Raw genomic sequence first — 23,657 nt, forward strand, 5'->3', positions numbered from 1 at the left:
CATGTAAGGGTGATAAGGAGATGTAATATTATGTCTCTTTATCTTTTTTTCTATATCCAGAATCTCCTCTTCATTCTGCTAGCCCTGATCTGACCATAAACTGGAATCCCAAGAATTCTTAACTGCCTCTGAAAAATCTGACCTAATTATCAACTTCCATCTCCATCTCCAACAGAGATTAAGTATGGTGACTAAGGAGTTAAGAGCCCCATTACAAAAACTCACCTATAGCTGCGGATGGTGGTTACAAGTTCCCACAGGCCTATCCCGAGGTTTCTGTTCAGCACCAAATGCACAGGCATTTGGTGTTAATTTGCCTAGCTCCTCAAGGTGCTCATCTGCGCCACCTAAAGGCCTCATGAGAAGTTGTCTTCCGTTAAAGGAATTAAAACAGTACCAAAGGGAAGTTAGTCCAGACACACATGAAAAGATACAGATTTCATAAAACCGAAGTGCAATTCCACATGTGCTTAAGAGACAGGAAGCTGTAAGAGGAAGGAGTTTCCACTCGGACAAGAGAAAGCTGGATGATCTACCGAATCATTCTTTTGAGCTCAACAGAGAGCTGAGATTGCAAGACCACTGGGTAGACTGAAGTCCAAAAGCCCAGTAAAGCTCTCCAGGGACGGAGGTACACATGAACCATTTCCTGTCTGGCAGAGAGTGAAAAGGAAAGATGGCAGCCATAAAGTGTGAAGGAGAAAATGACTGCAATTTTAACCATTTCTTACAAGCCAAAGCTATCGTGACAGTTTACAATCCCAGAGGCTCCTGTGTAAGGTGGGGTTTTGCCTGTCTTTCAGGATTTTTTTCTTTTCCAAGATTTTATTTATTTACTTGAGAAAGAGACCGGGAGAGGGATGGAGGAGAAGCAGACTCTCCGCTGAGGAGGGCCCCCAACGTGGGGCTCGAACCCAGGACTCTTGGGATCATGACCTGAGTCAAAGGCAGATTACTTAACCAAGTGAGCCACCCAGGCACTCCATCAGCTCTTTTTCCTCAGGCTTCTACCAAGGGATCTGACCTAATATAACCCCCAACTCCAACTAGAACAGGGCACAGCAAGGACTCTGGGGTGCCTCAGTGGTGTGGGCACAGAGACCAGGATCAGCTACCGCAGGCACAAAACCCAGTCACTTCTCTCATTTGTAAGAAAAGTCACCTATCATTGATGTTAGAGTGAGAAACCCTGCCAACCCTTGCTTCCAAGTATAGGTCAGCCTCAATAAAGGGGTGAAACGGGCTGGGGAAAGGGGCTGAGGAGAAAGAGAGCTGAGGAAGTTGGGGAGAGATGAGAGGTGCAGCAGCAGAATGGGAGGAGAAACAGAGCGAGGATGGGGAGGACTTACATTTCTGGGGCCCTTCTGTTCAGGACAGCCCCCGCTCCCCCACCACCACCACATCCCCATCTCTCACCTTGGGCTCTCAGACCCCACAAGGACACTCTCTCCACTCATTGCTCTCTCTTCCCCGCTCCTCCTCAGAGCCTGGTTCTCTGGCTTTGCCGGCCTTTCTGTGATCTCTTAACATCCTTTCAACAGACTTCTTTCCTTTTGAAATCAGTCACAGTCCATTTCTGTTCCTTGCAGTCATAAAGCCTGACTCACTTCAAGCTTTCCTGGAGGAATACTTGGTGATGTTACGGCTTAACTTTTTCGTTTTCCAGAAGGCACTTTCATCTTCTCCTCAAACTTTGAGGAGAACATCTTCTTCTTTGTAACAAAGTAGACCCTTTGCCTTCTGCCTCCATTCAAGCCTCATCCAGTCTCGAGGAACAAAATACCTCTTCCAGAGCACCGGGCATCTTTCATTGTTTTTCAGGCAGCGGCTTTTTTCTTTCAATGTCAATTTTTTTCTCTTCGGTGTACTGAGTAAGGGAAGGAATGGCTTTGGGATAAAATGAGGAGGTAAAGGGGAAATTAAGTACACAGATGGCTATTTTGAATGTAATATGGATTTACATCTATTATGTGCATATTTAGTGTGGTGGTATTTTGTGTACCTAAGTCACGTGCACACTCTAAGACACCTTGGGTACACATACCCTGGTGGCCCAGTCCTGGGTGCTCTTGGGTACATGGATATTATGTTCGTTGTTTTATTTTTTTTTTTATTTATTTTTTTTTTTTAAAGATTTTATTTATTTATTTGACAGAGAGAGATCACAAGTAGGCAGAGAGGCAGGCAGAGAGAGGAGGAAGCAGGCTCCCTGCCGAGCAGAGAGCCCGATGCGGGACTCGATCCCAGGACCCTGAGATCATGACCTGAGCCGAAGGCAGCGGCTTAACCCACTGAGCCACCCAGGCGCCCTTTATTTTGTTTTTTAAGCGTGCAGTTTCCAGGTTATGATATATTGAGAAACTGGAATGGAGAGGACTTGGCCAAACTCTCTGAAAACAGTCTTAAGAGTCAGAGCCCTGCCTTGTGGCTTTAATGGTATGCTGTTGATTCTGAGTCAACGCAAGCCAAGTTTGGTTTGGTTTGTCAGAGTGTTTGATGTTAATGTTAAACACGGCTGATTACTTTGTATTGTAGGTCTAACAAATACAGAAACAGAAACAGAAGAAAAGCTTACAACAACAGCAACAACAAAACCCAGAAATGTGTGTGTGGGGGGGAATCCCCCTGCCTCCCAGTCCCACTCTACTGCTGACACACCTTTACCTATTGCATGTAGGAGTCAGTTGGTGGCTTTGGAGGGTGAGGGGTGCTTTGTGACCAAGGGACCCAGGAAGTCCCAAGTCTTGCCTTTTCTCTGGGCAATGGGAAAAGTGTGAAGGCAAGGAAAAGTAAAGTCACTGTACTCTTAACAGAAATTTCACCTCTGGACAGAAAACTGGATAAAACTGGGGTAGAATCTGTGGTTTATGAACTCTTCCCTAACCCTAGGCCCAGAGTGGATTTTCCTTATTTTCTGAGGTGGAAGAGACATGACAGAAGTCAATCAAAGGAGGCGGACGGAGAGAAAGCACGGTGGATGAGCACCTACGCGGGCCAACTGTAGTCTAGTCTAGTCCCGCCAGTACAGAGAACAGACTTGGGATTGCCGACCGGCTTGTGGATGCTGGATCAGTATTTAGACACCTCTGGCGAGGGACAGCACACCACCTCTGCAGAGGTTCCATGGTGTAATGGTGAGCACTCTGGACTCTGAATCCAGCAATCCGAGTTCAAATCTCGGTGGGACCTTTCCCTTTAAGGGGACAGGGTGGTTGTTTTTTTTTTTTTTTTTTCACCCCGCCCCCAATCCCGCGGAGGGAAACTCCGGGCACGTCGCCCCCCGACCCCACGCCTGGACCCCTCGCAGCCGCGTCCTCCGCAGCCTCCTCAGGAACCGGGAACCCAGGAACTCGCATCTCAGAGCGGCCCCGGCTCTCATCCCCACCCCCACCCGGCGCCACGGACACTGCAGCCACAGGGGGGGCTCCGGGCCACTGCGGCCTCTCATCCCCCACCGCCCCTCGGGCCTCGAGTAAAGCCCGGCGGCTGTGACCACTAAATGCTGTGACCCCGAGGGCGTCTCGCCGCGCGACCTGTCGTTGCACCACTTGTCTTGTCAGGCAGGTTTTGCTGGAGGGTGCTCTGGTTTTGATGGTTCGGAGACCTCAACCGGAAGTGCACTGGCCTGTTTTTTGAAGCAAGGCCTTAAATCCTTATTCTGCTTTTACCGAGCATTAACTCTGAGATGCTTCCAGCCCAGAAGATTACAGTCATTCTGACCACAGAATGCGTTACTTCACTGTCCCTGGGGGGCCGGGGTGGAGGGTGTCCACAGTCACTGAACAATGGTCCCTGGTGTAACTTTAATAAAATCCGTTTTCATCACGTCCAGTGTCTCTGCAGTGTTGCGCCCCAAAAGTGCTTGGGTCCCAGGCCCAATCTACAAATGTAAATGTGCTACTCACTGACTCTTTCGACAGGCCCGTTTCATACCATAGTATGAAACTCCCTTCCTATAAAATAGAACTCTAAAATAGGGAGAGGAGAGGGTAGGTAATCTGTGCAGTCACTCTGGACACTTGAGGGAGCGGGATCTGAAAGCAGGAAATTGAACCGAAGATAGCACGGCTCCAGAAGAGAGGCTCAGAACCACTGGGTTCAAAATTCTCTTAACTTAGAAAAATAGCATTGCTCGACAGAAAATTAAGCTTGTGTGTTTTTTTTTTTTTTTTTTTCCGGAAAAAAGACCTAGGAAGATTCATGCCGCTAGTGAAAAACTATTCTACATGGCACAGCCACCCTTCCTAGCTAGCTAAAACCACAAACTCTGAAGAGATTTTTTCTTTTTCTTCACGTTTTCTAGGCAGACGCATGCGCGTAGCTCACTCTAACACAATCTAAGACACCACAAATTGAAAAATGAAAAAAAGCAACTACAACGTTAACGGCTACACTAAGCATCCCACAGAAAACTTCATCAAGTGCCTGACTTTCAACGAGAAAAGAACCAGGGGAAAGCGCGAACGCAGTCCCCCACTACCACAAATTATGCAGTCGAGTTTCCCACATTTGGGGAAATCGCAGGGGTCAGCACATCCGGAGTGCAATGGATAAGCCTCGCCCTGGGAAAACCACCTTCGTGATCATGGTATCTCCCCTGCCAGGTAAGTATGACTTGCAGTCCCACCGCCCCACACCAGCTTCACACGCCTTGCACTCTTCACACACGACCACTTCTCTCCCCACCACTCTTGAGCCCCCCGACACCTTTCCCGCTTGCAGCACAATGAACCTCCGTCAACCGCCTCGCACTGCTTCCCGTAGCTCCGGAGATCCCATTGTATTTAGGCGGCAGGGGTCGATATCATCAGCCCCTGCGCTTCCTTATTTACATAGCACACGCCCTCTGTGTGGCGTCACAGGAGCACCTCCCTCCGGCGCACAGCCCCGCCCCTGTCCTTGTCCCCTCTTTCCTTCCCACCTCGAAACCGTGCGGCGGCGGGCGTGGGGTCTGAACCTCTGGCCTGCGGGGAACCTGTCTGGCAGGCTCTTCATGTCTCTATACCTTTCTTCAAATATAATGCCTTTCGGTGCGTAAAACAAAGCAAAGGGAAGGGGCTCCTTTTAGATCCAGTCAGTTTTAACTTTGTGATCCAGGATTTCAATTTCAATTTCAGTTTGTCCAGAGGCGCCTGGGTGGTGCAGTTAAGCACTGGATTCTTGGCTTCACCTCAGGTCTGGATCTGGGTGGGAATGGTGGAGTCAACCCCGAGTGGACTCGCGGCTCACCGCAGTCGGCTGGGACTGTCTCCCGGTCTACCCCTGTGCTCCGCGCCTTCCACCGCCCCCCTCCCCGCGCATGCGCACGCTCCAATAGATAAATTATTAAAGCTATCCAGTATCCGAAAGCAGCTGAATTTATGAAACTATAGAGACAACAGGTGACTGAAAACCAACGCTTCTGGGTTTTTGTGTTGTTTTGACAGACAGAGCAAGGGAGGGGAACACACGCAGGGAGAGTGGGAGTAGGAGGAGGAGAAGCAGGCTTCCCGCCAAGTACCGAGCGCGATATGGGGCTCGATTCCAGGACCCTGAGACCATAACCCGAGCCAAAGGCACACAGACGCCACCCAGGCGCCCCTCGCCTTCCGTTTTCACCGCTAGTGGCGCTCCGGCCTGGGAAACCCAACTGAAAGGCTCTTTATTTTAACATTAAAAGTAGATTCTGTTCGGTTGCTCCTGTCACAATGTATTCATTGAAGGATTCTCCTCTGGAGACGGTAAAGCAAGCGGTAAAGGAAGTGTCTCTGGCCAGTCAGGTAACAGGGATTAGGTGACAATGGAGCCAGTGAATGTGAATGCTTGATCCAAGCCCCATTCCTTGAATCCTGGCAGCCAGACGCATTGTCCAGGCGGCAGTGAGGAATACTTCCTGGGGAATCTGACTAGCCTTGTAACAGAAAGGGCATGTCTTCCTCTGTATTGCTTCTATTTCCCTTGCTGCTATGACCTATACCGTCAGAATATTGGATTGCGTAGCTCTGCTTGTAGGCATCTGACAGCTAAGTTTTGCAAAGATTGCTTTTTACCTGACATCCACCTCACCTGAGAAGATAAGGAAGTAGGTACAGAAATGGCTATGCTATGTTTAAAGATTTACAGGATCAACACGACCAGATTCCTGGACGCAAAGATCAGCTGACCAGGGACAAAAAACGTACAGACCTTCCTCAGATGACACACACACACACACACACACACACACACACACACATCATCCAGCTCTTGACCCCTTCTCGCTTTCCTCTTTGATAACATAAAAGAAACCTGAATTTCTTGCCAAGAGGAAATAGTTCTTTGGGTTAACAGTCTACCATCTCTGGGGCGCCTGGGTGGCTCAGTGGGTTAAAGCCTTTGCCTTCCGCTGGGGTCATGATTGAGCCCCGCATCGGGCTCTCTGCTTGCTGGGAAGCCTGCTCCCCCATCTCTCTGCCTGCCTCTCTGCCTACTTGTGATCTCTGTCAGTCAAACGAAAAAATTTTTAAAATCTTAAAAAAAAAAAAAAGTCTACTGTCTCCATCTCCTTGGTTTGCTGTCTTTCTGTATGCAGTCCCTTTCCCTGCCCCAACATCTTGCCTCTTTACTGGCCTGGCATGGGTAGGGAACAAGAGGAGCTTGGACTTGCTATCAGCCTGAGTGGAAAGACCTGGCGTGGTCCTGTCAGGGAATGTGCAGGCACTTGTTAAAAATGCAAGGCCGATGTTTTGCTTTAGCTACTGCAGTAGGGGAGACACTTCAGTATAAACCTGATGGCAACTCCCAAATACAGCAAAGACAACTGTGGGTCAGTGATTGGAAAATTACTCACAGAAACTTGGGTTAGACATCGACAGTGAGGGGCTTCTTGCTGGGACTGGGCCTGGAGGGCCGAGGACTAGGACCAATGGAGGAGGGCTGAGAGGAGCCCGAGTAAGGGAAAGCAGATGCTACTTATTCAGAGCTTGCAGCTTGTGGTTTTGCAGAGACTGAAAGGCAGGCAGAGGAGTGGGAGAGCTTTCTAGCAGAAAATGGGAAGGCTTAGTGTGTGCCGTGATTGGAGGCCGATGGCACGGGTAAACTATAGGCAGGTGTTAACTTTAACAGTAAGTTATTTTCCCAGCAAAAATGGGCTTATTTGGAAACAGCAGAGAACTGCAAATTCAAGATATGCATGTTGTGGCAAAACCACAGGCAGGCTGAGTAAACAAAAGAGGGGAATGTCCTCTTATGGAGGAGGAAGAAGTTGGGAGGGGTTGCTTTGAACAAAAATCCACTGGAGAAAAGCAAGAGTTCAGGGTGATGATGGCTTCTCACAGGCTGAGTTGGTGGGGGGTAGTCAGTTTTATGTAGGAGATACAATCCACATTTTTTCCTTTTGGGACCTGTCACTGTGAATTCTTTCCTGTTGAGAATTCTGTTGGGAGTCTCCAACTGACAATGCTTCCTGTAATTGATGCTGGTGGTATGGCTCCCCCTTCTGGCCTCTATTTTAGTGAAGTTTCCCTTTATTATTTTTCACACCAACTGAATTTAGGCATCCTGTGAGATTGGTTGGGGCACACCGCTCATCTGGCTCTCTCCGGTGGATCCCACATGGGAAGCAGAAGCGAGAACTCTGGAAATTGTCAACTACCAAGTCCTGGCATCATGGATGGGTTTCATAATATGCTCACACTGTTATCACCAAACACGGCAGCCTGGGTGGCTTAAACAATAAAAGCAACTATTTCTCACAGTTCTGGGTGTTGGAAGTCCCAGATTCAGGCGCCACCAATGTAGGGGTGGCCTAATAGGGCACCCCAAAATATGCCACTCTGGCATAAGGATTATTTTGAGCTAAAGACATACTTGAAAAAGAGCAGACTCAAGAAGGGTGCTCTGACCGACCTCCTTCTTCCTAAGCAGAGGAAGATAAAGCTCCCCTGTAAAGATGCTCTCCCCTCTACCAGGAGCTAAGAAACATTCTTGTTATCAGAGACAGGAAGTTGAGGCCGAGAGAAATCTCTGCAAATGGACCTTGTTAAATTAACTGTCTTTTGCCTCCTCCTATGTTTTGGTTACTTTTTCAAAATTTCCACTCTTGCTTAATCTAGTGTGCAAGCATGTAGGCCTTAGCACTTTTGGGTTCTTTATTTTTCCTTGACAGCTTCCACATAGTGTAAAATACCTCTGTGCTTTTCTCCTGTCAAAGTCTGTTTCAGGGCGCCTGGGTGGCTCAATGGGTTAAAGCCTCTGCCTTCAGCTCGGGTCATGATCTCAGGGTTCTGGGATCGAGTGCCCCATCAGGCTCTCTGCTCAGCGGGGAGCCTGCTTCTCTCTCTCTCTCTCTCTGCCTGCCTCTCTGCCTACTTGTGATCTCTGTCAAATAAATAAATAAAATCTTTAAAAAAAATAAATAAAATAAAGTCTGTTTCACAGCCAACTTAATTCTCAGGCCCAGTCAGAGACCCTAAAGGAGACCAGGAAGAGTTTCACCTCTTCTGCAGCTTCCTTCTCAGGCGTTGTCTTGGCTTACATCAGCCCCCATCTCTCGCTGTGTGCTCGCTCACGGGGCCTCCTTTTAGAAAGGGGGGGGGGGCGGGGACGATGTTGAGGAAAAAATATCCTGGCTTTTAACTTCCGCAAGTGTCAATGCAGGTTTAGTAGGGGGTGTGGCCACAGCACAGACCCGTCTTTCTGCAGCTGGAAGAGGATGGAGGGCTATTTCATTATCCAGAACAACTGTGGCCAGAGATTTTACCAATCTTTGCCTAGCAGCTACTGCTTCAGCAGCAGATTCTGTAATAACTTCAAGAAATTAAGAAGTTCCTGATCATCGCCTTATTTACTTTTATCCCTTACCAGGAAGAAGGGATCCGCCAACAGGAGTGAATCCCGAATCACAAAAGCCTCCAGGTAGGTCCTCTCTCACAATGTAAATGGCGATTCCACCAATGAGGTGCCTGCCTTCTTTTGCTTATGAAAAGCTGGGGGCAGAATTAGGGGGGGGGGATTGTTTTGTGTTGTGTTTTGTTTTTCCCTAGCCTGAAATAAAAGGTTGTTCTAAATTCCCGAGGTTACCCCCACTTAGCAATGGCCTGGGGGGTAAAGATGAAGGTGTTCCTCTTTCCGGGCCGATGCCAGAGTAAAGGAAAAGAAAAGGAGGAGTAAGGGGTTTGTGTTTAGTTCAAGTATGAAGTCTTGATCCATCGTCTGGGACCGAAGCAGTGGATCTCCATGTCAGCTGCTTCTCTTCATCATCTGATTTGAAGGTCTCCAGCATCTGTGCTGACTCAAGTGTCAGGTGCAACATTTTTTTTAGCTGTGTGATGTGGACCTGAGGATCAATGCTTCCTAGTTTTGCAGCAGTGTCTGTGGTCAGGAACACTTGGTAAGGTTCCTCTGCATGAGGCTCAAGGGCTGTCTTCCTCTGACAACACTTCCAGAATACCCAGTCATCAGGCCAGACAGACAGTGACTGACAGAATCCTTTGAAGGCCCATCTCGGAAGGCTTCTTTAACCTGCGGACGACAGCCCTGAGTGAAGACACTACACACTTCCCGTAGCTGCTGCTATTACTGACAAGGGAGAGAATTCCAAAAAGTCTGCAAGGTTTTTGTCAGGGTTTGTATTTGTCCAGGGATGTGGAGAACGTGGAAGGTATAATTCAAGTGGGAAACACACTTTCTAACAGTTTTTCCACTATTGTGAGGACATCAGCCTTGCAGTTTAAGGATAAACCTCAGCCCATCTGGAAAACATATCATACAGTAACAAGAACATATTGATAACCTCTACTACCAGGTGGCAACTGAATGAAGTCCAGCTGCACGTGTTCGAAGGGTCCAGAGGGAGGTCTGAGGCTTCTAGAACAAAGGGAGTTTTCCCAGGGTTATAGACCTGACAGGTCAGACTTTGCTGGTAGACTGTTTCCTGTAACTTTATGTAAAGTCTTTTTTTTTTTTTTTAAGTTTTTTTTTTTTTTTTTAAAGGGAGAGGGAGAGACAGAATCTTTTTTTTTCTTTTTTTTTTTTTAAATATTTTATTTATTTATTTGACAGACAGAGATCACAAGTAGGCAGAGAGTCAGACAGAGAGAGAGAGAGAGAGAGAGAGAAGCAGGCTCCCCGCTGAGCAAAGAGCCCAATGCGGGCTCGATGCGGGGCTCTATCCCAGGACACTGAGATCATGACCTGAGCCGAAGGCAGCAGCTTAACCCACTGAGCCACCCAGGCGCCCCACTTTATGTAAAGTCTTTCCACCAATGTCTATTTATCATCTGAGTCCATTTAAATGTACTATGGTAGGTTAGAGAGTGCAAAACCCCAAAAATGGGGCTGGTCAGGGAGCCAGGAAGAACCAAGTGACCACCTTGGTTTTCCACAGGCCCCAGCTGTTCCTTTAATTTACAGCCATTCTTTACCCACCTTAGTTTTTCTGATTCAGGAGCAGACTGCTTGCCATGGGTATAGGACCTTTAAGATGGCAAAAATCTGGCAACAAGGGGCCATTCTTTGCAGGGGCACAATGGACATTATCCAAATGTATCATTATCTTTATAGAAATCTGTTGCTGTTGGCTTGTATGTCAGCCAGCCTGATCACGTATTAAAATTTCTCTCAAAAAAAAAATTTTTTTTTTTAAACAAACCTACAACTTTCTTTTTACGTTCAGATTTTGGGGGTGCCTGGCTGGCTCAGTCAGGGGAGCATGCAGCTCTTGATCTTGGGGTTGTGAGCTTGATCCCCATGTGGGGTAGAATTTACTTAAAAAAAAAAAAATTCTGAGGTTGTCCTATGTTTTCCTTCTTAAAATTATCAGTCTCACTTTAGTCACTAACACAAAAGTACTTTCTTTTTCCCTCAACAAAAATGTATTTCCATCCCTCCTTCTTTTTCTTACCAAAACCACGTATTTCATTTTTCCTTGTAGAGGGAAACATTTCCCTTATTATTTCCAGTAGTCTTAGTTACTTGTATCAGAATTTTTAACTCTTAGAAACCTTAATGTCTAGTCATAATAAGCTCCTGTGAACTGACTATTACAGCAGTGAGGTAGGAAATTGAAGGGACTCCGTTTTAGAAATTCTAAGTGTCCATCTCTGCTGTTTTTCTGCTAGGCCCCATTTACTCACACACCATCTTTTGCCCCTGAATCAGCCAAAGCAGCTATGTTCCCACTTGAGGGGGACCAAGGAAATTAAATCATACTCTGAGTTCTGTCCTAGACCCCAAACACCCGTTAACACCTAAGAACCAAACATGGTTCAGGGTATTAGCTTCAAACCAACCTCTGCTAACGCTGGCATCAATATCCCTACCTTCCCTAATTTATGCAGTAACACCTACTGTTCCCCTGACACCTTTGATTGGATCCTACCACACTCTTGAAGAAACACAACCCTAGACCCTCTCCAATATAAACTGCTAGCCTCCAGGAGACTTACTCTTTCCTTTCCCAGTCTTCCAGCTACTTGGTCTGCTATTCTCCACCTGTCACTCACCCTATTTAGGAAACTCTGTTTTCATGTTCTCTGGCGTGTGTTTCATTTCTGTCCTGTGGGAAGTCAAGGACCCTCTTGGCTGGTCCTGTGGGACCTCCCTGGGTCCTCAGACCCAGTCTGCCTATATCATGAGCTTCTTTAGATTTGCAAATTTCTGAGTATATTTTATAATTTCTAGAAGCACTTGCCTTTTTAAATTTTCTAGTGTGGCACTAACACACTTAAATATCTTTTAGTTTCTCTGTAATCAGAAGCCAAAATAATGTTTTAATATTCTGTCTATCTGGAAATGAGCTAGGTATTTAATGAATTTAACTTATCATTTAACTAACTTAGTGAAACTGTTAAGGTTTCAGATTGCCAAAAAGATCTGGGGAAACTACTAAAGGAGACTAGTAAATTCCAGTGAAATAGAAGTTTTATATTTAACACTGGTAACTCTAAAGATGTGTCTGTTTTAATTAAGCCATCAACCTTAACCTAGTTTTCTTAAAAAATTTTAAAAAAAGATTTTACTTATTTGACAGACAGAGATCACAAGCAGGCGGGGGTGGAGGGGTGGGGGGGATGAGGAGGTGGGTGGGTGGCAGTAGGCCGCCCGCTGAGCAGGGAGCCCAATGCAGGGCTCCATCCCAGGACCCTGAGACCATTACCTGAGGCGAAGGCAGAGGCTTAACCCACTGAACCACCCAGGCACCCCTTAAACTAGCTTTTATTAATTCTGTATTTTCCCAGATCATACAAATTTAAAAGACACTGGGTTAGTTTCTTTTCCTTTCCTTTTTTTTTTTTTAAATAGAGGAAGTTGGGGAAGGGCAGAGGGAGAGAGAGAATCCATGCCTAGCTTGGAGCTTCATGCGGGGCTTATCTCACAAGACCTGAGCTGCAATCAAGAGCCAGATGCTTATAACAGACTGAGCCACTCAGATGCCCCAGTTTTTCTTTCTTTCTGCGTTTTAGACTGCCCAATCCTTACAAGCACTTGCCTTCAAACCAAATGAATGAAACTCTTTTACAAATTAATTTCAACAATACCATCCAGGAAGAAGAATACTGACTTTACAGTACACACACACACACACACACACACACACACACACACGGGTGCAGAGACACTATGGTTACTTTGGGGGGGTTTGCCTTTTTTTTTTTTTTACTCTGGTTTTTTTTAAGGCCAACAATTTACAAGTCTTTTGGAGATAAACGGGAGGTTTGGGGATCAGTAAGGGAATAGGTGAATTCTGAATTGCCTCTAAAGCTAACTTCTGCAAAACTTATGTAAGATCAAGACAGCTCCTGTCACTTTCTGGAAGATTTGGGTTTTAAGTTAAATGACAACTTCGGGGGAGCCACCTATCCAACTACATTATCTGCTTTCTTTCCCTCCGGGTACAGTTTCAATTTTAAGTTTTTCTGGCATTACTGAATAACCCTGCTTGGGTGGTACGCTGGGTCCCCAAAGAAGGTGCAAAAGATATCACCTTTCCACAATCCAAAATCACCCTGACAGCCAAAACAAAACACAAGTTGGACGCCCTAGGCAGACCAAACACCTAGCCCAGTAATGCAGAACGAGACAAACAAGAAGACAATAGCTATCCCCGGGAGAGAAAGGATCAATGTAATGGGCTTGGATCTGAAAAGAAAGGGACAATATGAAATTTTTTTCTCTCTCTCGCAACTGGGTGCTACAGATAGAAATTCAGAACCGATTCTGGTGAGAGCTTCCACCCTTCACTGGCTTCTGCCAGTTTTTCCAGGATCCCCTGTGCAGGCTCTGGTATTTACCGGAGTTACCCCTTGTCTGGTTAAAGGCGTAATACAGCAGTTTACCAGAGAATCTCTCGTTTTCATCAACTCTGAGAGAGGCCCATATGGGGCCCTCTCTTGAAGGTAGGAATGGAATTGTCTGTAAAGCCATCGGCTTGGGAGGCCTTTTGTTTACAGCTGTGTCGTCTCTTCAGAGTAGAAAAACAATTCACAGGATTAGCGGAATGGGTACTCAGACGATAGAGGGGATCAACAGGAGTTACATCAGAGTTATAGTCTTTTAATTTTCCATGAGCCTTTTGCAATGAATCTTTCAATACACTGGAAGGCATCTGGAGGCTTTGGCTCGCCAACTGAAACAAATATCCAATTCTGTTTAAATTGGAAAACTCTTACTTTTAAATACACTTCTTAACTCATCTTAGGTACTTGCAATGTTCCGCATCATGGACACTGTAATTCCAAGTTGTATTTCGAGTAAAACTCTGCCATCTCTGTACTTACTCACAGCTCCTGGCCCCACAAGTTTTTCAACACAAAGCAAGCAGGCTGGCCAGAAGGTGGCGCGCTTGACTCTAGAATTTCAGAATCCAATTACCTAAGCCTCTGTTCCCACAAGACAAGATAAACAAGGGCACCTCAACACAACAGCAGTAACCAAAAGATGTTACTGGCAAAGAGAAGGCCCCGCATACCACCAGCAATTCCCAGCATGGACTCAACCAGTAGACTTTGGTACTTGGAGAGTGGGCAGGAAATGAGGAAAGGACCAACCAGCAAATCCGAGTAAATGGAAACCACGTACTGGAAATGGGGAAAGGACCCCAACGAGGAACTACAGAGCGGACTGAACCAAGGGCTAAGGACTGCAGCTCTCTCTGAGCCTCCCGTCCGTCTTGTCTACCCCCATTACCCCGGGACCGAGAAGCCAATTAGATCAGTAGCTCCAATGCAGAAAAAGAGGGGAGCTCAAACCAAGAGAATCTTACCAATAGTCCTTGGAAAGAGCAAGACAGACTGAGGTCAGGAGGCACCATGCCTGCTTTTCATTATCCCTGAAAGCCACTAGAAGTTCACTTTTAATTCCTATGCTTAAATCTTAAAAATCTTAAAAATACCAAACCCATGAAATCTGAAGCTCTAATTGGCTTTATTAAATGAGTCACAAATCAGGTAGCATCCCATCTAGCAAGTACAGGGGAACTCTGCTGAGTTTACAGAGAGCAAAGGTTTTTAAAGACTGACACAGAGGGCTTAAAAATAAAAGAAGAAAGGAATTTGTGAGCCAGAATGCATCGTTTAGGCAAGGTTGCCCTCACAGGGGGAGGGGTGGGGGCCTATCAGTGAAGTTCCTACTACTGACCAAGAAATTCCATGTTGACTAGTCAAAGGTGACATTTCTGGGAGGTTGAAACTGCAGTTAGGCTAAGTAGTAAGTGTTTTCTTACTGGGTTGGGGTCTTTGTAAGTGGTACCATTTGGGGCCTGGCTTTCTTTTTAACCTACTGTTGCCAGGTGAATTGGGGAGACACCAGACCCTGAGGCCTTGATCCAGCCAGTCCTAAAGAGAGGGAGAGGAGGAGAGAAAGGGAGAGGGACAGGGAGAGCTAGAGCAAGAGGGAGCTGGATGGCAGGGGGTGAGAGGTGGGGTGGGGAGTCTTTCACTGATGATCAATATCAACAGGCTTACTACCTTGGGGTGGGAGGCTGGGTTTCCCTTTTTTTTCTTCTTCCTTCTTAATTTGGTCAAGGGTTTCCTGTCCTGGCACTGGCCACCTTGGGCCTGTCTGGTTTGATCCAGCTTTTTGTGGAGTGCTGCCCAGACACGCCTCTGACCTTCCAGATAGCTGGTGATGGCTTCCTCATTGCTGACCTCCAGCTATCCCGTCAGAACCCAACTGACCGCCTACTCTTTAACAGTATCAAGACCAGACAAATGATCTAGGATGTTGAAGTGGTCTGGGCTGTTGACCAACTCAAAAAGCTACCCTGGTAGAATTACAGAAGGAAGAAACAGGATTAGAGAAATTATGAAAATTTATAAACCTCCACAGAGACTGAGGGCAACTGCGAACTGGTGTGTGCAGGTAGTTGGATGTTCAGAGGGAGAAGATGGAGAAAATCATTTAGGTTCTGACCTTGCATCTCACTCCCATGGCACTGGCTCAATCATTTCTTATTCCTTCAAGAAAGGAATTACTAGCAGCACTTACTCAATTTGCCAGTGTGGCGTGCAGTTTGATGTCTGGGACCCACATAAGCTTTGTTGAGTGAAACAGGTGTAGACACGCCTGATGATCCCTGGGTGTTCTTTTGCCGGCGTTCCCTCCTCCAAAACTGCAGGGCTGATGACTGTCATGGCCTACCCCAGTGGGACTTACCCACCCCTAAGTATAAAAGTGATCCCCTAAAGAGAAGATTTCCCTTATGGACTATAATGCAACAGTAATGGAAATTATTTTATTGTACATGTTGCTCTACACGTGGGAACTCATTCTTGATTTTACCACAACCACCAAAGACTGAGGCCTACCTCTACCTAGTTCCCCTCATCTCCCTGTGGATTCTTCCCCCCATGTATCCCCCCCTTCCTTGTTCCCCTAATTCCTTCCCCTCCACCAGGGTGTCTGCCCAGCCCTGCAATGTCTCTCTGTTTGGGAATTTATTTCTTCATCCCCACTGCATAGTGAGACGTGGCCCAAAGGTCTGTCCAAGTCTAGCATGTGAATCAGTGACCAGATGACTCTGGACTCCAGGGACCACCAGGAGAAAGAATAAAAGTTAACACTGGTTTTAGACGCCAATATGCAATACCTCAAAGACCCATCAGACACACCTACCACCCGAAGGACATAGCCTCTCCAAAGTCCCTGTGCACACTAATTCCTCCATGTCTTCTGCCCTGGAAATAACCAGAGAAGTTTAGTTCCCACTTTCTTTCCCTATTGTGGCAGTTGTTCCCTGAAGGTCGAGACCCCAGGGGGACCTAACTTGCCCGAACACTAGATAGAGAGTTCGAAGTAAAACTTCTGAACACACTGCACTGGCCATACCCTGGTAAGTACCCACAGCTCACAGGCAGGGGGTGGGGGGAGGAGGGTGAGGCACAGCCCTGCAAAAACTCACCTTGGGGCTTCTTGTCCTGTTTCCTTTCCGTCCCTGTTTGGGCGCCACTTGCCGCTTCCTAAAGGCGCAGGGGAGGAAAACGAAGCACAGGCCAGCCCTCAGTTATTTATTAGATACAAAATAACAACCAACAAAGAGATGGAAGACATAGACCACGAAACTCGTCAGTAAACAAGAAGAAGAGTAGGGTGTGCCCGGTCAGGCAGCTTGAATTTGTGCGAGAGCAAGCGAACTTAAAGGGATTACCTCCACAGCGGGCTTTCTCTGGGGCTAGGGAGACAACGGAAAAGGGAAGCCGACGGTATTCCGCCCTGAGCGGGCTGGGTGTTCCTGGCTGCTCGGCTTCAAGGACATGTATCATCCTCTCCCCTAGTGGCCCGCTGCTAGTACAGGTTTTTCTCAAGGTCATTTTTAAGCCTGCTTGCATGACCAATACAACTCCTCATTAGTTATATTTTAAGCAGTATATTATCCTGAGGGACGGTTACAATCCCAGGGTCCTGCGATTGAGTGATGGATCAAGCCCTGAAATCAAGCCCGGAAGCGCCCGCACCACCACCACCCCACCCGGCCCCCACACTGGACTCCCTCCTCAGCCGGGAGTCTGCTTCTCCCTGTGCCTCTGCCCCTTCTCCCTGCTCCTGATCTCACTCTCTCTCAATTAAATAAAATATTTTAAAATAAATAAATATCTGCATGTACATATTGATATAAGTAAATAGATAGAAAAATGAATAGGGAAAATAGAAAAATGTCTCATGCAGAAGTATCCCAAATTTATGTAGCTACTACACTAACTGTGGGCTACTCACTTCCCTACTAATGGAAATGGGATAAAAAGTGATTTTACAGTGGAGAAGCCTAACAAACACTGCCTCAGCCAGCTGATCAAGATTAACATCAATAGAGGGCGCCTGGGTGGCTCAGTGGGTTAAGCCGCAGCCTTCGGCTCAGGTCATGATCTCAGGGTCCTGGGATCGAGGCCCGCATCGGGCTCTCTGCTCAGCAGGGAGCCTGCTTCCCTCTCTCTCTCTCTCTGCCTGCCTCTCTGTCTACTTGTGATCTCTCTCTGTCAAATAAATAAATAAAATCTTTAAAAAAAAAAAAGATTAACATCAATAGAGATAAATAATGTAATAGTACATATTGTTAAGAAATAGAGTTCTGGAGCGCCTGGGTGGCTCAGCCGTTGAGTTTCGGACTCTTGATTTCAACTGGGGTCATGATCTCAGGGTTGTGGGATCCAGCCTTGAGTCCAGCTCTGCCCTTCCCCAGCCCAGCTCCTGAGCTCGCTCGCGCGCGCGCTCTTTCTCTCTCAAATAAATAAATAAATAAATCTTTGTAAATAATAATATTCAACCAAATAAATTTGAAGATCAAACTGTTTTTTTAAAATGATTCCTGAATCAGGCAGCATTCCAACCAATAAGCACAGCAGAGCTCTGCTGGGCTAAATAAAAGGAGGGTGTTTTTTTTTTAAGATTTACTTATTTGAGAGAGAGAGAGAGAGAGAAAGGGAACAGGGTGGGCAGGGCAGAGACAGAGAGAACCCTAAGCCAACTCCACGCTCCACATGCTCGGCACCGAGACCCATGTGGTGCTGGATTCCAGGACGCTGAGATCAGGACCTGAGCCAAAACCAAGAGTCAGACACTCAACCAACTATACCATCCGGCTGACTCCAAAAGGAGGTTTTTAAAGGCAAAGAGAAGACTTTAAGGAAAAAAGAAGAAGAAAGAAAGACAAGACCAAGGTACTTATCAGTAGGGAATATGTTATTTAGGCAAGGTTGCCCTCCTAGGGTGAGAGGAAGGAGTGTACCAGTAAAGAAAGTCCCTAGTACTGACCAAGAAATTCCATGTTGACTGGTTAAAGGTTACATTTCTGGGAGGCTGAAACTGCAGTTTAGGTTAGGTATGAAGTTTTGGTTTACTTTCTTGGGGTTTAACCTAAATGATGCTATTTTGAGCCTGCGGTTTTCTTTTTTAACAACACCCATAATGCAAAGTGGTGAGAATGGTACTTTACCTCCCAAAACCCATAACCTCTGATTGTGAGAAATACATCAGACAAATCCCAATTGAGGGAGTCTACAAAGTCCGTAACCTGTACTCCTGAGAATTTTCAAGGTCATTAATAACAAGGGAAATCTGAGAGACTGTGACAGTCAAGAAGAGCATAAGGAGAATATAATGGGATATTCTGGGTAGAATCCTGGAATAAGAAAAGGTCATTATGTAAAAACTAAGGAAATCTGAATAAAATATGAACTTTAGTTAATAATAATGTATTCGTTCAATTATGACAAACATACCACTCTACTGTAAAATGCAAATTGTAGGGGAAACTGAATGCATGGTATATGGGAATCTTCTGTACTATCTTCTCAACTTTTCTATAAATCTAAATCTATTCTAATATAAAAAGTTTACATAAGGGTGCCTGGGTGGCTCAGTTGGTTAAGCAACTGCCTTCAGCTCAGGTCATGATCCCAGAGTACCGGGACTAGGTCCCCCATCATCAGGCTCCCAGCTCCACGGGGAGTCTGCTTCTCCCTCTGACCTTCTCCTTGCTCATGCTCTCTCTCTCAAATAAATAAATAAAGTCTTAAAAAAAAAGTTTATGTAAAAAGTAAAAAAAAAATGCCAAGCCAATTATAAAAGTGGACAAAACACTTGGAATCTCTTCACAAAAGAAAATTTCTTTAGGACTAAGAGGCATAAGAAAGAATTCTCAGTATCATCCACCACTCCTTAGAAACACAAATTTAAAATGCCCTGATATGGGCGCCTGGGTGGCTCAGTGGGTTAAGCTGCTGCCTTCGGCTCAGGTCATGATCTCAGGGTCCTGGGATCGAGTCCCGCATCGGGCTCTCTGCTCAGCAGGGAGCCTGCTTCGCTCTCTCTCTCTCTGCCTGCCTCTCCATCTACTTGTGATTTCTCTCTGTCAAACAAATAAATAAATAAAATCTTTAAAAAAAAAAATGCCCTGATATAACATTGCATACCTATCAAAATGGCTAAAAAAACTTTTTAAAAAAGATTTTATTTATTCATTTCACAGAGATCACAAGTAGGCAGAGAGGCAGCAGAGAGAGAGGAAGGAAGCAGGCTCCCCGCTGAGCAGAGAGCCCAACACGGCCAATCCCAGGACCCCGAGATCATGACCTGAGCCAAAGGCAGAGGCTTTCACCCACTGAGCCACCCAGGCGCCGCCCCAGAATGGCTAAAATTTGACAGAGAACACTCATGGTGACAAAAATGTGCAGCCAATTTATCTATTGTTGCTGGTAAGAGAGTAAAATAGTACAACCATCCTAGGAAACTGATTGATTCTAATAAAGTTAAAAAAATATATATCCAGGGGCACCTGGGTGGCACAGTCAGTTAAACAATGACTTGGTTTTGGCTCAGGTTGTGATCTCCAGGTTGTGACATCAGGCTCGTGAGATCGAGTCCCATGTCGAACCCCACATGGGCTCTGTGCCGGGCACAGAGTCTGCCTGGGATTCTCCCTTCTCTCCCTCTGCCATTCCCCAATGCACGGGCTCTCTCTCTCTCTCTCATAAATAAATAAATAAATAAATAAATCTTTAAAAATATATATCGATATCCCATGAAATGAAATTCAACCTAGTAAATATGAAGACCTAATTGGCTTTTTTAGGCCATTCATAAATCAGGCAGCATTCCATGTAGCAAGCAGAGATGCTCCAAGGAGACGCATTTTGAGCCTTGGAAGGTTTTTTGTTTTTGTTTTTTTAGAAAGGAAGGTTTTCATAGGAAGGAGGGTAGGGCAAGGAAGCTATTAGCCAAAGAAAAAGTGTTTGAATATTTTTTAAGGACACAAAGAATACTATACATTCTTACCAGTAAAATTTTTCTATCTCTCTAGGGATAGAGGCCAAGCTATTCATTCAGGTATCTCATGAGTATGGTTTGCTCTGGCACAAATCAACAGTCAGTCAGGTTTGTAGAGTCAGACGATGGTTTCTTGCAGGGTAGGGGCAAAAAGATATGGTGAGGCTTGACCATCGGCAATGAGGGTCACAAGAAAAAATAATATGTTAACCCAGGGGCTACAATTTATTCCTGATAACAGGCCATTGTAAGAAGAACTTAGATAAAGTCAGTAAGGTATTTTGGCTACTATATGGGTTTCAGGCAGGATAGAGGAATGAACAAGAGATTCAGTCTGTACAGCAAATAACCTATGAAAGCAGTGAGTTTTTCAATATTACAGGGTTTTACCACCAACTAAGGAGTCTTACTTACTGTGTAATATTGCAACCATAGTTAGCATACTTATTAGGACAAGTAACAGCCCCAATACCTCAATCCAACAGTCCTTCATGATTAATTCCCCAAAGAATCTGAAGGGTGTTCTCCAAGCTAAAATGCCAAGTATAAGCCCATTCGTGGAATTCTTCATTTCCTGCAGAGAGGTCCACAAGGAGTATAAGGACACATTACAAATACTGCCATATTACTTCATAGAGAAATAGAAAAAGGAGGTTCCCCAATAAAATGATTACGAAGTGTTATAAAGAAAATAACAAGTTATTGGTTAAAAAAAAAAAGATACTGTACCAGTTAATTGTGCTTTGTTGGTGGTCCTAGAAATACAGCTAGCTCCTCTCATATTGTTTCACGAGATTTCTAAGTTTATCAGCTGCCCAGTGGGTCAGCTGATGATGAGTCATTTTCATGAGGGGTCTTTTCATGGACTGTGGCAAGATAGGTTTCTTGTTTGGGCCGTACCATAAATCAGTTAGTGGACTGAAACTACAACTGTGGTCATCCCAATAAGGTTTTTCTTTGCGGGATGTCCTAGATTGAACATCCTTAAAAAGGACTTTCAGATTTTCCTTCAGGAGATAATTGCCTATGAGGGCCTTGGTTTTGATCAATTTTAAGGCCGGGGTCTTTGCTGCTTAATCAGCCAAAAATCTGTCTTTGCTTCTCCTGAGTCTAATTTTGAATGTCCAAGAACTTTGAAAATGGCCAAGGGTTGGGGGCGCCTGGGTGGCTCAGAGGGTTAAGCCTCTGCCTTCAGCTCAGGTCATGATCACAGGGTCCTGGGATGGAGTCCTGGGATCAAGCCCGGTATCGGGCTCTCTGCTCTCTGTTTCCCTCTCTCTCTCTCTGCCTGCCTGCTCGTGATCTCTCTCTGTCAAATAAATAAATAAAATCCTTTAAAAAAAGGAAAAGAAAGAAAGAAAATGGCCAAGGTGGATGCAAGTTTATCAAAAATACCAAAAGGTTTTAGATACCAGACTAAGTAGGATCACAGATTGTGAATCAATACTTAATTAGGTATTTGACCACAGACAATAAAAGATTTTAAAGGCCAATACCAGGAGGTTACATAGTTGAGCAAAACCCATAAAAGACCTGATAAAGCACAGAAAATTATTTTGATAAAACATGAAATCTTTGCTTTCCTTTATAAATCTCCTCTCAGGTTGCAGACCAATAATATAGGAAAATGGGGCACCAGGGTGGCTCAGTGGGTTAGGCCTCTGCCTTCAGCTCAGGTCATGATCTCGCAGTCCTGGGGTCGAGCCCTACATCGAGCCCTACATCAGGGTTGGCGGGGGTGGGGGATGTCTGTGCTCAGCAGGGAGCCCGCTTCCCCCTCTCTCTGCCTGCCTCTCTGCCTACTTGTGGTATCTCTCCCTCTCTCTCCTTCTCTGTCAAATAAATAAAATATTTAAAAAAAAAGTACAGGAAATCTTTGTCCTTTTAGTAAATGAAAGGATATTAAGTTTCTGTTTTATATAAGTAAATTACAATATGAAACCCATTCTTTTTTTTCTTGAAATCCATTAATTTTTGTAGGTTCATCCTGACATTGTTCTGCTAGACTGGGAATGACAGAACAAGGAGGCACAACGGGATTCCCATATTGCTGAAGAGGGTTGCTCTGAGTAGGCAGAATAAAGACTTAAAAGATGGAACAGGTTCCCAACAGACGGCAGAGGGTATCAATATCAAAGAAGCCATCACCAGAATCCCGGCCTTGCAAGTAGTTTTAAAACATGGGGGAGGTTCTTTTTTTTTTCTTCCTTTTTTTCCCTTCCATTTTAAAACTTATCTTTTTATTATAAAAACGTATGTTTGTTATAGAAAATCTGGAAACTATAGATAAGGAAAAAAACAAGTAGTTATAATCTTATCACCCAAAGAGATAACCACTGTCACCATTTTAACATTCTCTTCCTTACACACCACATACACCCACACACGTATGCACACATGCACAGACATCATTTCAAATAATTGAGGTCAAAATAGTCATCCAGTTTTTAAAATGTGTTCCACTCAGCAATAAATGGTTATTTTAATTAATTCTTACCAATTCCTATAGTTTACCATTGATTTTCTTGCATTTATAGACCTATTACATAAAATACTTTGACCTCATTTTTGCAAATATTTGTACTGCTGATCTTGTTTTCCCACCTAATTGCATTGACTTTCCAGAACAATGAAAATTAATTGTGATAAAATATGCTTATTGTGTTTCAACTTTACTGGAACTGTATGTACCTATGTGTATAAGTGGGTATGTGCACATGTGTGTGGTGTATGTGCAGCAGCACTGATGGTATTGCATGAAAGGGGTCCTGAGAGTCTGTGATTGGCTCATAGGGTAGGATAAGCAACCATCAGTAAAGACTAGGGGATTGAATAAATTCAGAACAGACAATTGTTCCAGTTTTGGGGAGGGAAGAAAGGATTAAAGGTGAAGGATAACTAAAGGCTGACTCACCAGTACTTCTTCTAAGACATCAGATTACCGCAATTCCCCCACTCCGGTGATCCTTCGCTCTTTTTGAGTGCTTTCTACCAGACTCCCGAGTTAATGCTGGTCCCCAGGGGCAGGGCACTCTCGTATTGGGATATTACTTTCTAATGGGTCACTCTGGTGGCTCCCTCCCCCTTTTGTTTATCTTCCGATATCAGTCCGTCTTTCCCACTCCGCTTTACCTGCCCACTGGCATCTTCTGCTCCAGTAGAGATCCAGACGTGTATAATTCAGATCTCAAGCTGATTTCGTGGGAGATCTTTGGAAGGTAATCAGCTCACTTTAGGGTGCAGGTTGAACGGGCGCCTCCTCCTACTTCCCTGCTATCTTGTCTCCACTTGAAATGCATTCTTACTGAATCAGCATTTTAGACTATCCATAGGATGACTCTACTTATTTTTCGGCTACTTTTCTCCGACCTGTGATCTACCCCTTCTAGAACACTAACTCCAGACTCATTAGGACCACTACCAGCCCCCACACCTTTGCT

General features: G+C 45.3%; 2 non-coding genes across 2 annotated transcripts; one reads left to right on the forward strand and one right to left on the reverse strand.

The window, feature by feature from the left end:
- Positions 1-3,117: 3,117 nt before the first annotated feature.
- On the forward strand, positions 3,118-3,189 carry TRNAQ-CUG (transfer RNA glutamine (anticodon CUG)). The gene has a single exon. It is a non-coding gene; the product is annotated as a tRNA-Gln (tRNA).
- A 1,259-nt stretch (positions 3,190-4,448) lies between these two features.
- Positions 4,449-4,612, reverse strand: LOC131810722 (U1 spliceosomal RNA). Its single transcript, XR_009345700.1, has one exon. It is a non-coding gene; the product is annotated as a U1 spliceosomal RNA (small nuclear RNA).
- Between the last annotated feature and the right edge of the window lie 19,045 nt (positions 4,613-23,657).

Source organism: Mustela lutreola, chromosome 10, assembly GCF_030435805.1.
Source record: "Mustela lutreola isolate mMusLut2 chromosome 10, mMusLut2.pri, whole genome shotgun sequence".
NCBI classification, from domain to species: domain Eukaryota; kingdom Metazoa; phylum Chordata; class Mammalia; order Carnivora; family Mustelidae; genus Mustela; species Mustela lutreola.